This window comes from Cricetulus griseus, chromosome 8 (assembly GCF_003668045.3).
Source record: "Cricetulus griseus strain 17A/GY chromosome 8, alternate assembly CriGri-PICRH-1.0, whole genome shotgun sequence".
NCBI classification, from domain to species: Eukaryota; Metazoa; Chordata; class Mammalia; order Rodentia; family Cricetidae; genus Cricetulus; species Cricetulus griseus.
Window position 1 is genome coordinate 60,281,359 of NC_048601.1, and position 11,734 is coordinate 60,293,092.

An 11,734-nucleotide genomic window follows, 5' to 3' on the forward strand; every position below is an offset into this window, starting at 1 on the left:
TCCTAGGGAAAGGGGAGGGAGAGGCCACCATCTTGCTTCTAGGGGCTGCTGGTTTCTCTGAGGAACATTAATTTAATCCCAGGATCAGATAACCCTTCATCTCAAAGCAATGGTAAACACAGCAGAAACTAACAAGTATCCTCCCCACAACTTTGGGGAACTGAAAGAGGGCCCAAAATTTAGGGAAATGAAAGGGGAATAAAATAACGCAGATTTCTTCAAGAAGTCATGGTTGTAGCCGAACACTACTAAGAGTCTTTATTCCAGAAACACATATTCTAGAGCAATCTAGAAAATAGCAGCATTGAAGCTTGGTTAAAATGGTCTTGCTGACACAGTAAACATGTAAAAATCTTTCCAGGAGGAGGAGGAACAGCTATTCTAAATCAAGCAGTAAATTTACAGAGACCAATAGACCACAACATCAGAGATTATAGCCATGTAACGAAAAAAAAGTCTGAGTATGAATAAAAATCAAGAGCAATCATAGAAATCATAAGACACGGCTGAACTTCAGATTGGTGAACTCTGAAAGTATATGTAAGAAGTAAATTAGAAACCCAGTATTGTAGGCCAGGCAGTGGTGGCACACGCCTTTAATGCAGGCACTTAGGAGGCAGAGGCAGGCAAGTCTCTGTGAGTTCGAGAAAAGCCTGGTCTATAAGAACTAGTTCTAGGACAGGTTCCAAAGCTACACAGGGAAATCCTTTCTTGAAAAAACATAAAAAAATTAGAAACCCAGTATTATAAGTAAAGTACAAGAAATAGAAAAATAAATAAATAATATGTCACAGCAAGGAACAGAAATTCAGATCTGTAATTCCAGAACTGGGGAGACAGAAGCAGGAGCATCATGAGCTTGATGCCAGCCTGGGTTGCAAAACAAGTCTAAGCCAGTCTAATCTATGGATACAAAAATCTTTCAAAACTGTGTGTTATTAATCAAGTGATTATAAAGCAGACCCTGACATTTGATATCCAATCAAAGTATTGGTCTAATGCTAAGGTTTTATCATTAAGCCAAGAATATTATGGAAAATTAAATATGCATTTAAGCAATATGCATTGCCCTTTTACTTTTTATTAAATATATAATTTTATGTATTAATTTTCAGGTATAAAATGTTAGATTATTTCTGAAAGGTATATTCAGATCTCCTGTGTAAACTACTAACATACCATCATATGAGAGAGACAAACAGTATATGGATTAAGGAAGTTCCTAATCTCAAGGTCAAGAATATGGCAGATGAGTAACTGACCCAGTCAGTGTCTAAGAAGCTGTCATGTCCTCTCAATCTTTGTTAAACTTCATATTTTGCTTTGTGAGAGCTGAAATCTCTGATTGTACTATCATGATGTCATTTGCTATTGCTCATTCAAATGGGACACATGAATACTGGGGTCTCACAAATCCAAAGGCTCCTTCAGTTAAACATGTGTTTCTTGCAGTGTGTAAGGGGAGATTATGGGGACTCAAAAGATAAAAATTCCATGTTATATCATGTATAATATAAGAAGCCCTACAGTCCTTAGTTATTGATCAAGCTTTCACAGTATGTCCTAGAACACTCTATTCCCTGGGATTTCATTAAAAAAATGAATTATAAGCCGGCTGGCTGAAAACAATACTGATTCCTTTGATCCCATATTTGGAATCAGGAAGTCTGATGTTAATAACCTTGAACTCCTGGGAGAAAGTACTGTCTTCCATGGACGTAGCCATAGATGGTGGCACAGCGAATGTGGGTCTAAGATGTAAACTCTCCTTAGAGAGTACAAGGCTGAACGTGGCTTTACTGTTCCAGCACATAGAATTTTCATTACCTGGATGAGTACCTGTGGCTACCCAATATGAGTGAAAAGAAATAGTAGACACAGGAAGATCTTCAATAACTCAGATAAAACATTAACATGTTTTTCTTTGTTAAGATCAGCAGTGGGGTACCTGAGGCATAGAAGTTTATTATTGCCTTGGAGTTACTGGAGGTCCTTAATCAGAGTGACAGTCATGAACAAAATCTGCCTTGCTTGAGGAGCCTAGAATCTACATGTACTGCTTCTCTCAAGAGGGCCTGTGCAGATTCTCTGACTTTGTGTGAGAAGATGAAGTTGGAGAAGCAGCCTGTCATAGTTGGGTGCTATTTTCCAACAGTTCCAATATGCATTTAAGATAAACAAATTATCGAGACTTCAGCTTCAATTACAACAGATGACATACTAGTAGAAAAATAAATATAGATAATGTGAGTGATATATATATCACATGCATATATATATATATATATATATATATATATATATATATGCATGTCTGTGCAGGATGTTTGTACCTACAGAAGCCAGAAGAAGGAGTCAGATCCCTTGGAAGTGGAATTAAAAATCATTGTGAGACACCATGAGGATGCTTAAAGTTTAACCTAGATCCGCTGCAAGAGCAGCCAGTGCATTCCTGTTATGATAAATCTTTCCACCAAAAGCCGCCGAGCCCCACCATCATGTGTGCCCTTTATACCAGCTGCCTGCCTGAGTTAGGGCCCCAATTAATACACAGAAACTTGTATTAGGTTCAAATGCTGCTTGGCCAATGATTAGGATTTCTCATCCGCTATCTCAGTCTTAATTATCAGAAATCTATATATTTCATAAGACTTATCTTATTGGATGCTTCCAATGGCCCCCTCCCTTGCCGGTGGATCACATCGAGCCTCTGGATGAAGAACGGAAGGGGAAAGGGGCACTTCCTGTTTCTCCTTGCTTAAATATGAGTCTCCTTGCTATATCACTTCCTGCCTGGATCACCACTTCTCTACTACATTTCCCAGAATCCTCTTTGACTCCTAGTCCTGTCTAACTTGCTGTCTCATTGGCCAAACAGAACTTTTTCAATAATCAATAAGATAAACATACACAGAAGTACATTCCCCATCACATTCCCTTAACCAATGACACATCTCTCCATACATATAAATATCTTCTACATAAATAGATAATGAGGAAGATCCCAGAAAAAGTAAAAAAACTGTACACTGCTGAGGCCTAGACATGAGACTAGTAGGGAGGGCAATGGAAAGAGGCAGATATGTGAATAAATGGCTTCAAAAGGCTCCTCCTGCCTTGTAAACACTTCATGAATAGTAAGAGAAACTCATGAGAAAAACTCAGTGCTTGTATTTAATCTTGTTCCCTGCCCCCAGCTTCTTAGTTCAGGGCTCCTAGAGAATATCATAATCCAGAATACAATTTTTCTCTGAATTTTGAATGGAGAGTTGACCTCTATTTCAGGAAGAAGTACATCAGTGATGACATCACTTCCAAGTTCATAAGGATGTGCCCTTGTCTCTCTTTGTTGCTGTGACAAAACTCCTATAAAAGCAAGTAAAGGAACCAATGTTCCTCACCTGGGTACACAGTTCAAGCATACAACAATTATAATGTAGAAGACAAAATGGAATGATCATGAAACAGCTGCTACCATCACAGTGATAAGCAGAGAATGCAGAATGCTAGAGCTCATCTTGCATTCTCCATTTTGTCCAGAACATGACCATGACAGAGGGCATGGTCTTGCTCACAGTTGAAAGGGTTTTCCTATGTCAATTCATCTATCCAGATGATCCCTCACAAGCATTACCAGAGGCTAACCTTAATTTATACATCTCACAAGTATGATCAGAGGCTTACCTTCTAGGGGATCCTAGTTTCTGTCACATTGACGATTAACACTATACATTTTGGTCCCAATGTTAATGCAATTTCAGTGAGGGAATGGTATGTCATGAATGTCGCCATTATGTTTTTTCCATATTTGTAGAGAAATGTTTATGTAAAACTTTAAAAATTCATTAGGGAAGACTAAATGATGTTTCAAAATTTATGCACATATAGATAGATAGATAGATAGATAGATAGATAGATAGATAGATAGAAAATACATCAATAATTTACCTTTGTGGTACGTGAATCAAAATCATTTAGCAGTATTGAAGTCTGTATCTTTGTTAACTATAGTCACTGTACCAATAGATGTCCAGGATTCAATCATTGTCATTGTAACTTTCTAGTTCTTTGTTTAATGATGGTCACTACATATACCTTAGATCACAGCACACATTCTCACTCAAACCAGGAGAGCATAGATGACCTTCCAGAAATGGATTACCCCCAATCATATATCTCACAATGTACTGAGAGAAATGGTAACTTCAGAGAGACCCTGAAGTTATGAGCAGAGAAAGACTGACCAAAAGACAAAGCAGACTGGGAAGGATAAAAAGAAAAGCAGGGGAGGGAGTTCAAGACCATGTCTCTGACACACAGAAGTTATATTTAGTCCTTTATTGTGGGAGAAGAATCCTATGACAATGTGACTTTCCTCTGCCTCTCTGAGCCAGCCAAGCTAGTCCACACTATATGCCTTAGGAACATACCCAGGCTTGTGTTAGTGTCTAAGCTTGTGTTCACTTCTGGACATGTCCACACCTGGCTCTAGCAATCTATCAGAACACTTCAGGGTTTTCTCTCTTACCTGCATATTACCCTGAGGCCATGGTAAACAATAGTAGCCCTACTGGCATTAATAATACAATGGTGAGCCAGAGCTTTCCGGTGCTCTATGTTTACAGGAGCTAGAGGCTGGGCCCCAAAATATTCCATAACAGAATTATTCGGTTCCCCACAATACCTCTCTCTTAAATTAATAAAAAGAAACCTGTGCCTCTGCACCAGGACAGATGACTGCGCCTGTCTTGATTGTTCCCTTCAAACTACCATGGGTGCCCATCATAGAATCACGCATTCTGTTTTAGGATTCCCTGAAGGCAAGGAAACCCATACTCATCTCTGGCTGGAAACAGTCTCTGAAAACAAATAAGGTTAGTGGGAGCGGGAGATGGTTCAGTTCTAAGCTGAATCAGCAAGAAACCTCAAGGAAATTAGCACCTCAGCTCACGTGACTGCAAACCTTCTCCTGTGGATGAAGACATGTAAAGGTTAAAATGGCCTTTTAAAATCTGCGTGGCAATGCCTCCAGTGTCTCTAATACGGACCTTATTAAAGTTTTCTCACTAAAACATATTTCTAACCTAAGGCTTGTAAATTACACCTTACTTTTTGTCACAATGTACTCTGACTTCTAGTTCCTAATAAAATTTGTATAACATATATAGCAAGGTTACAGACATTAGCAATTCCATCATAAACATACATTAGGGTGAGTTACAATACAATCAAAAGACAATAAGATATTCTCACAATCTGTGGGGTGTGAACAATTTCACAATACTAAACCTTTTTTTTTCTTTATTTCCTGTCTGGGACTCAATGTCCCTTGAAACTTTCTATTTCTTGCTCAAAGTCCGAAGTTCTAACATCAGGCTTCTAATATCAGTCTTTGAAAGTTAACTAAAAAGTCTTTTGTCCATGTCTTGTTTAAGCATTGTGAAGGAGCTTCTGTCACTCTGGTTTATGCCAGTATCAGACTGTCCTAAATGGGTCCTTTTTCCCAACTGGAAAACTGGCAAAACAGTTTTGTGTGTCTGTTTGTGGCAAGAAAGCAAGCTGTTTTTTGTGGAGTTCTTAGTCTGCTCCTGGATGAGCACTCACGGATTCAGAGAGATGGATGTAGTCCGTATGTAGGGAAGCTGGAACTCTGGAAAGCATCTTGAAACTGGAACTGGGTGTGTCTCCTTACTTCCTCCAGCTGTAGGTCTGATGCACTCAAAGTTCGGGAATACAGGTCCAGTGCTTCACTCCAGCTGTTTCAGATGGTCTCCTGTGGGCCCAGGTCCGTTTTTTCTCTATTCCAAGCATCTCACCAATCGTTCCAGTAGCCAGCGCACCTCATTCTCCTCCTGTGAGAAAACACAGACATGCCCTCGACCCCCAAATAATTTCGGGGTCTGGTCCCCTATATATATGTCTCCATTTGACCTGAGCAAAATTTGCTCGAGTTCCTTCATGCCAGAATCTGTCTGCATCAGATTGCTCACTGGCATCCATATTTAAAAAGTTTAAGATAAACAGTGCGTTCTTTAACACACCATGTGGAGACAGGGGGCACAGTTCCCCTCTTTTTATTTTACAAGCTGTGTTTTTAGGGCACTATGGGCCCGCTCTCTTATTCCTTGTCCTTGGGGATATATAAGGAATACATGTTTGATTTTGATCAATTTTCTATTAAGCACAAAATTGTTGGAAAGATTTGTTAGTATATCCAGACCCATTATCTGTTTTTATAAATTTTGGCACTCCCATGTAAGCAAAACATCTTAAACAGTGACGTATAACATGTCTGGTGGCTTTTCCTGTTTGTGGAGTGGCCATTAAGAAACCTGAATATGTGTCAATTGTCACGTGCACGTTTTTTAACTTGCCAAACTCCGTGATGTGAGTCACATCCATTTGCCATAAATGGTTGGGGAGCAGGCCTTGAGGATTTACCCTTAAATTAGCCATAGCCATCTTGTGGACCTATTCCACATTGTTTGATGATTTGACCAGCAGTCTCTCTGGTTAAGCCAAAGCTTTTTTAGACTTTTGCTATTATGATGAAGAAAGTTACAAGCTGTCGAGCTTTTTCTATTTAAGGCAAATCAACTGATTTTGCTAATCAGTTAATTCATTCCATTTGGCTAGTAATCAGGGAAAGGCCTAGTTAATAGGTTTCCAGTGTGACCCATAAACATGATAATTCTCTTAGGTGAATAACATTTTGAATTTGTTCAAAAAACTTTCTGACTTGAATATTACTAGACCCTGTGCATGGGACTGTCTCTATTATCTTATAAGCCTTAGACATAGTGACTGTCAGTATACCAATTAAATGAATTATTTACCAGGATCTGTAAGACCATTGTAACGGCTTGTAATTTGATTATTTGAGCTGAAGCCAGAGCTGTCTGTTCTATTCCTTTCTATTAATAATCTATGTAAGTGACTCTCCCAATAGAACCATTGGTAAAAATTAACATAGCATATTTTTACAGGACTGTTTTTTACAATTTTGGAAATACAAAAGGATGCATTAATGTAAATTTTAACAGTCCATGAGCTAGAAACTGATTATCGATTCCTCCTGAAAACTGAGCAAAGACAATTGCCCGTGACTCATTGTTCTGAAATAACCAATTAAACTGTTGCTTAGCGTAGGGGCATGTATCATACTTGGTTCTCTCCTAAAATACTCTCTAGAATCTATATGGGAGTTCTGTACCATATAGGCTAATTCTTTAAAATAATGGTTTAATATTTAGGCTGTCGAGACAGGTAGGAACCACCATAATGGTTCCTTCTGCCATAGAACAGAAGTTGGACTATGCTTTGTGGGGAGCACATAAGTTTCCCATGGTTTTGTATAGTCAATATATCTGATGATGCTGAATTGCCTCCTCTAACTATAGAACTTGTCTACATTCCTAGTTAGCTGTCTGGGTACATCTGGATCATTATCTCCTTATAGAATCTTACTTAAAGGATTTAAATCATCATAAGATGTCCCCAAAAAGGTACTTAACCAATGGATATTTTATAAAAATTTTTTAAAAACTCATTTAAAGGTTTTAAACTATCTTTTCCAGTTGCTATCTATTAAGCCTTAATTTCTTTAGAACACAACATATATCCTTAACAAGTTTCTAGATTTATTTAAAGTTTCTGAGTAGCCTCTTCTAATCTAAACTTCGAAGCTGACAAGCTGATAAGACCTCATTTGTACCTTAGCTGACCTGGCTTAATTTGCATATGTAAAGCCACATTTAAGCTGTGAATCTAACAGGATGGCTTTCTCTTGAGGCTTTTCACAAACCCTTTTTAAAATCATGTATCAACTTTTATTTTCTAGATTTTACATTTTAACCATAAAAATTTAGGAAGGTCTGTATCCTCTCATGTGCCCAATTTTTACAGAATCATCCATAGATGACTCATGTCTCTAAGCTAACGCTATAGACATTTGCTAACTTTTTAATTGACTATCTCCTAGGGCTCAAAACATTAATTTCTCCTGTTAAGACATTGACTGACTTACTGGATGCTCTTTTTGACCATATTAATGTGATTTTGATATTTTTTAAACAATATCCGAGGCAATGTAAGTATCTCTCTAATCATATCCAAGGCAATTTAGGCATTTCCATTCATTTGCATTCATATATTCACAATCGCATCAGGAATCCAGGTGTGGCCACACCATTCATTCATAACTTGCATATGTCTCACATTTCTCCTTTTGCCTAGGTTATGATCAGATTGTTGAAAAAAAAATTCCCTAATTGAAATTTCTAACATAGTAGCCATACTCAATCCTTGAAATATGAGCATCCAAAATTTGAACAAATCTAAGCTTAAATATGTTGCCATTTCTTGTCTTTAAGTCTCAAAAACAGTTTCTGTTTTTGTATTTCTATACATTGACTAGCCATCAGCCATGGCGGCATCTCCCAAGTCTGTAAGTTACCACGAGGAGGCAGGCTGTCCGCCGTCCCGTCAGCCATTTTGTCTAGCCTGCCACAGATACCAGCATGAGGTGGCACCAAGCTGTTGGCTGAGGGCTGGCAGACTAAGGCCGCTTTCATGGCTGACCTTGGCCTTAGCTCAACTATGCCCTCTGGGCTGCTGAAAAATCTGCAGCTGTATTTTGGGCACAAGCCCGTTCCCTTATTTTCCCTTTTGTTGGGACTCTGTCTGACTTGGTGCCCTTCCTGAACCTGTCCCAAGCAACCTCTAGATGGCTCTGTGCATTTCTTCCTCCCTGTGCCTTGCTTTCTGTGTAGGAGTAACTTATTTTTAACCGAAGTTCCTGTAAGGCAGCCACCATTGCTAATCCCGGAGTGTAAGCTAGGTCTATATCTGAAAAATTCTTAATGAATTTGCGTATTCCTGTGAGGCCTTCCTTAGCGTGGTCTGGCATGGAGTACCAGCCTTCTCAAAAGCTCTCTGTTTCACAATCAAAGCTCCAATACCTGTTTCTCTAACTTTTTTGTATAATGTCTATACTAGCCTAGAAATCAATTCTGAACTAACTCCCTAGGTCCCTGCCTGCTCTCTATAACAAATATCCTCCTCCTGACCATCAGGCCTTGGTTACCTGCTTTCAATTTCCTAGGGGTGATGCTTCTACAGCAATATTCCCTATCAGCCTCTGGGTAAAAATTGCTATTGGTCCATACTGGACATAAGCCATTATTAGTTCCTGGAGCTGTTTGAATGGTATTGGCACATGCATGCTGCTATGTTTCCCTGAGCCTCTCTCTCTCTAATCCAAGGAAACCTGTGAATTTCTTATCTCCTGTAAGCAATTTCGCTAAAATTTCCAAGTCTCTTAGCTCTTGCTGAATTTTACCATTGAGTATTTGTCTTTCTGTATTCCCAGCTTAAAATGAAAGAAGGAGGTTAAGGCTCCTCCATCTTGGTACTTATTAACTCTATCTTCCTGTTGATCCCAATCATTTGTCCTGTATATTCTTTACCATCCAGCTTCCCCTTAGTGGGCGTGGAGTTTTCTGTACTCCATTACATTCCTAGATATCTCCAGAGGGCCTACATGTATGTGAGGCCGCACCTATGTCTCCCCAAGTCCCTGTGCAACTCATGCTGCATCATGGCGGTGGCTTTTGCAAGCAGGAAGGATCCTTTTAAAACTTTTAATCTCTATAATCTCCTGTACTTGCTTTCACTTTGTTTTAGCTCTCCTGGCTATTAACCAATATCTAAGTAAATAAAGATATAATCATCTGACTAACAATTACCTGTCCCGCGAGCTATATGTTCTCGCCGGCAAGAAACATACACACAGGATACTCGGATCCTTCTGCAGGAAAGCTTTAATGCATCTTGAGAGAGGAGAGCATAAGCTTACCAGAGTGGAGACCCTGAACCAAGAATCCCATCCCTTAATAAAGGCTGGCCGCGGCTGCCTGGGACGTGTTACCCTATGAATGGCTTCAGCTCCTCAGGCCAAATGAGCCACGGGATAGGCAGAGATCAAAGGAATGGAAATTACCCAGCGCCTGTGAAATAATTTACATTCGGTGTCTGTAGGCACCATCATTGTAATGGAGAATGCAGGAACGGCTCCCTACATATCCCCCTTTTTTTTATTAATTAATGATAAGGCTTTATATTTTTACAAGCAAATAGGTCACCCATATGTTGAGGGATAGAGGCAGAGGTTGTACCTTCCCAAATCAAACAATAAGACTGTGTACGAGAGTCGCCATCAGGCTGTTAGCTTGACCCGAAGCACTCTCGACCTGTCCTCTGCCGTTTTTCTGGGAAAGGGAGGCTGGGGCAGGCAACCCTTATGCAGGACAACATGCCTCCCAGAGAAGCCTGCATACTGGGCAACTTCTCTGTGTGAAGCTCTGTTCGACATCCCTCATGGGCTGCTCAAACCAGACACTCTACCCTGTGCAATGAGCCTAGGCTCCGGGTGTGCAAGAGCTGTCTGGCCGGCGGCCTATTGCTTAAGCATAGTTAGCCAAATATCAGTGGAAGCGCTTGGGCAATAACCATTTTGCCTCTCTTAGTTTGAGCCTTGAGCTTACATACCAGCCAGAGAAGTAACACCAATCCGCAGCAAACGGCTGCACCAAACAATCCCACCCCCACCCCTTTCTCTCCCTCAAGGACAGGAGTTAATCTGGATAACAATAGCGGCTCTCAACTCCCGGGGAGAGGGTGGAGTTCCGACTTTTGAAAGTCTGAAGGGGCTCTTCGGGTGAGTCTTTCTGGGATCCACAGAGGATTTTCTTCATCCTGTGGAAAAACACATATCGCTCCCCTGGATCTTATGAGAATAGGATCCGGGCCTCTCCAAAGACCAGTTAAGATATCTTTTCATTTTACCATTTTCTTTTGGCCTTTTAGGATTTGAGGTTTGGCGCTTGGCCTCAGTATGGCCCTGAGCTTTAATGTTTATGAGGCTTTAAAGCCCCAGGCATTCCAGGCCTTCAAGAAGTGTTAAATAACATGCACGGCCTTTTCCCCTATCAAAGACTGGGAAAGCCATCTGTAATTTCCTCCGCTCATCTAATGGTAAGAAGGAGTCGGTACCAAATAATGGGGGTGCTGATGGAAGTACACCCGCTGGTTTAACAGGCGATGGCCTCATATTTGCTTTCACTTTTGGCAGCCGATATCTATCGGGGTGGTATCTGTCCTCTTTATATCGTGCTGCCTCCTCCTCTAGCTCTGCTTCCTTGCTAGAGTCTAAAATCTCAGAGTCTGAGCTGCTCAGCTCCAAGGCCTCTAGTTTCGTTGTAGGGCAGAGGCTAGGTTTTGAGTCTTTATTTCTCTTAAATTTACCGGGGTGTGACCGGTTATTCCCTATTTTCTCTCCCCCTTTTTTTATATCCTGGGGAGGGCCTTTTTCCTTGGACATGTCCTTCCTTTTTCGAGCTCCTATTCTCTCATCTCGTTCGGTTTCTGATCCTGTACCTCCTTAAGCGTTTTTTGACTCTCTGCTACCATGTGACGGCAAGCCTCAATCTCTAGACAGTTTTTAATTAGGTCTCTCTGTTTTGAAGAGCCCATTATGCTGGAGGCTACCCGGGGTAGGCTTGGTCTCGAACTGGAACACCAGCCACGGTGGGCATAATATAAGACCAATGTGAACAAAATTAGAATAAAGACTAGAATTAAGGCTTTTCCATCCCATAGTGGTGACAAATTAAAAGCAAAGTCAAAAAAGAAGTTGTCAGAATAAGGCATACCTCTCTGAACTTACCACCCTGCA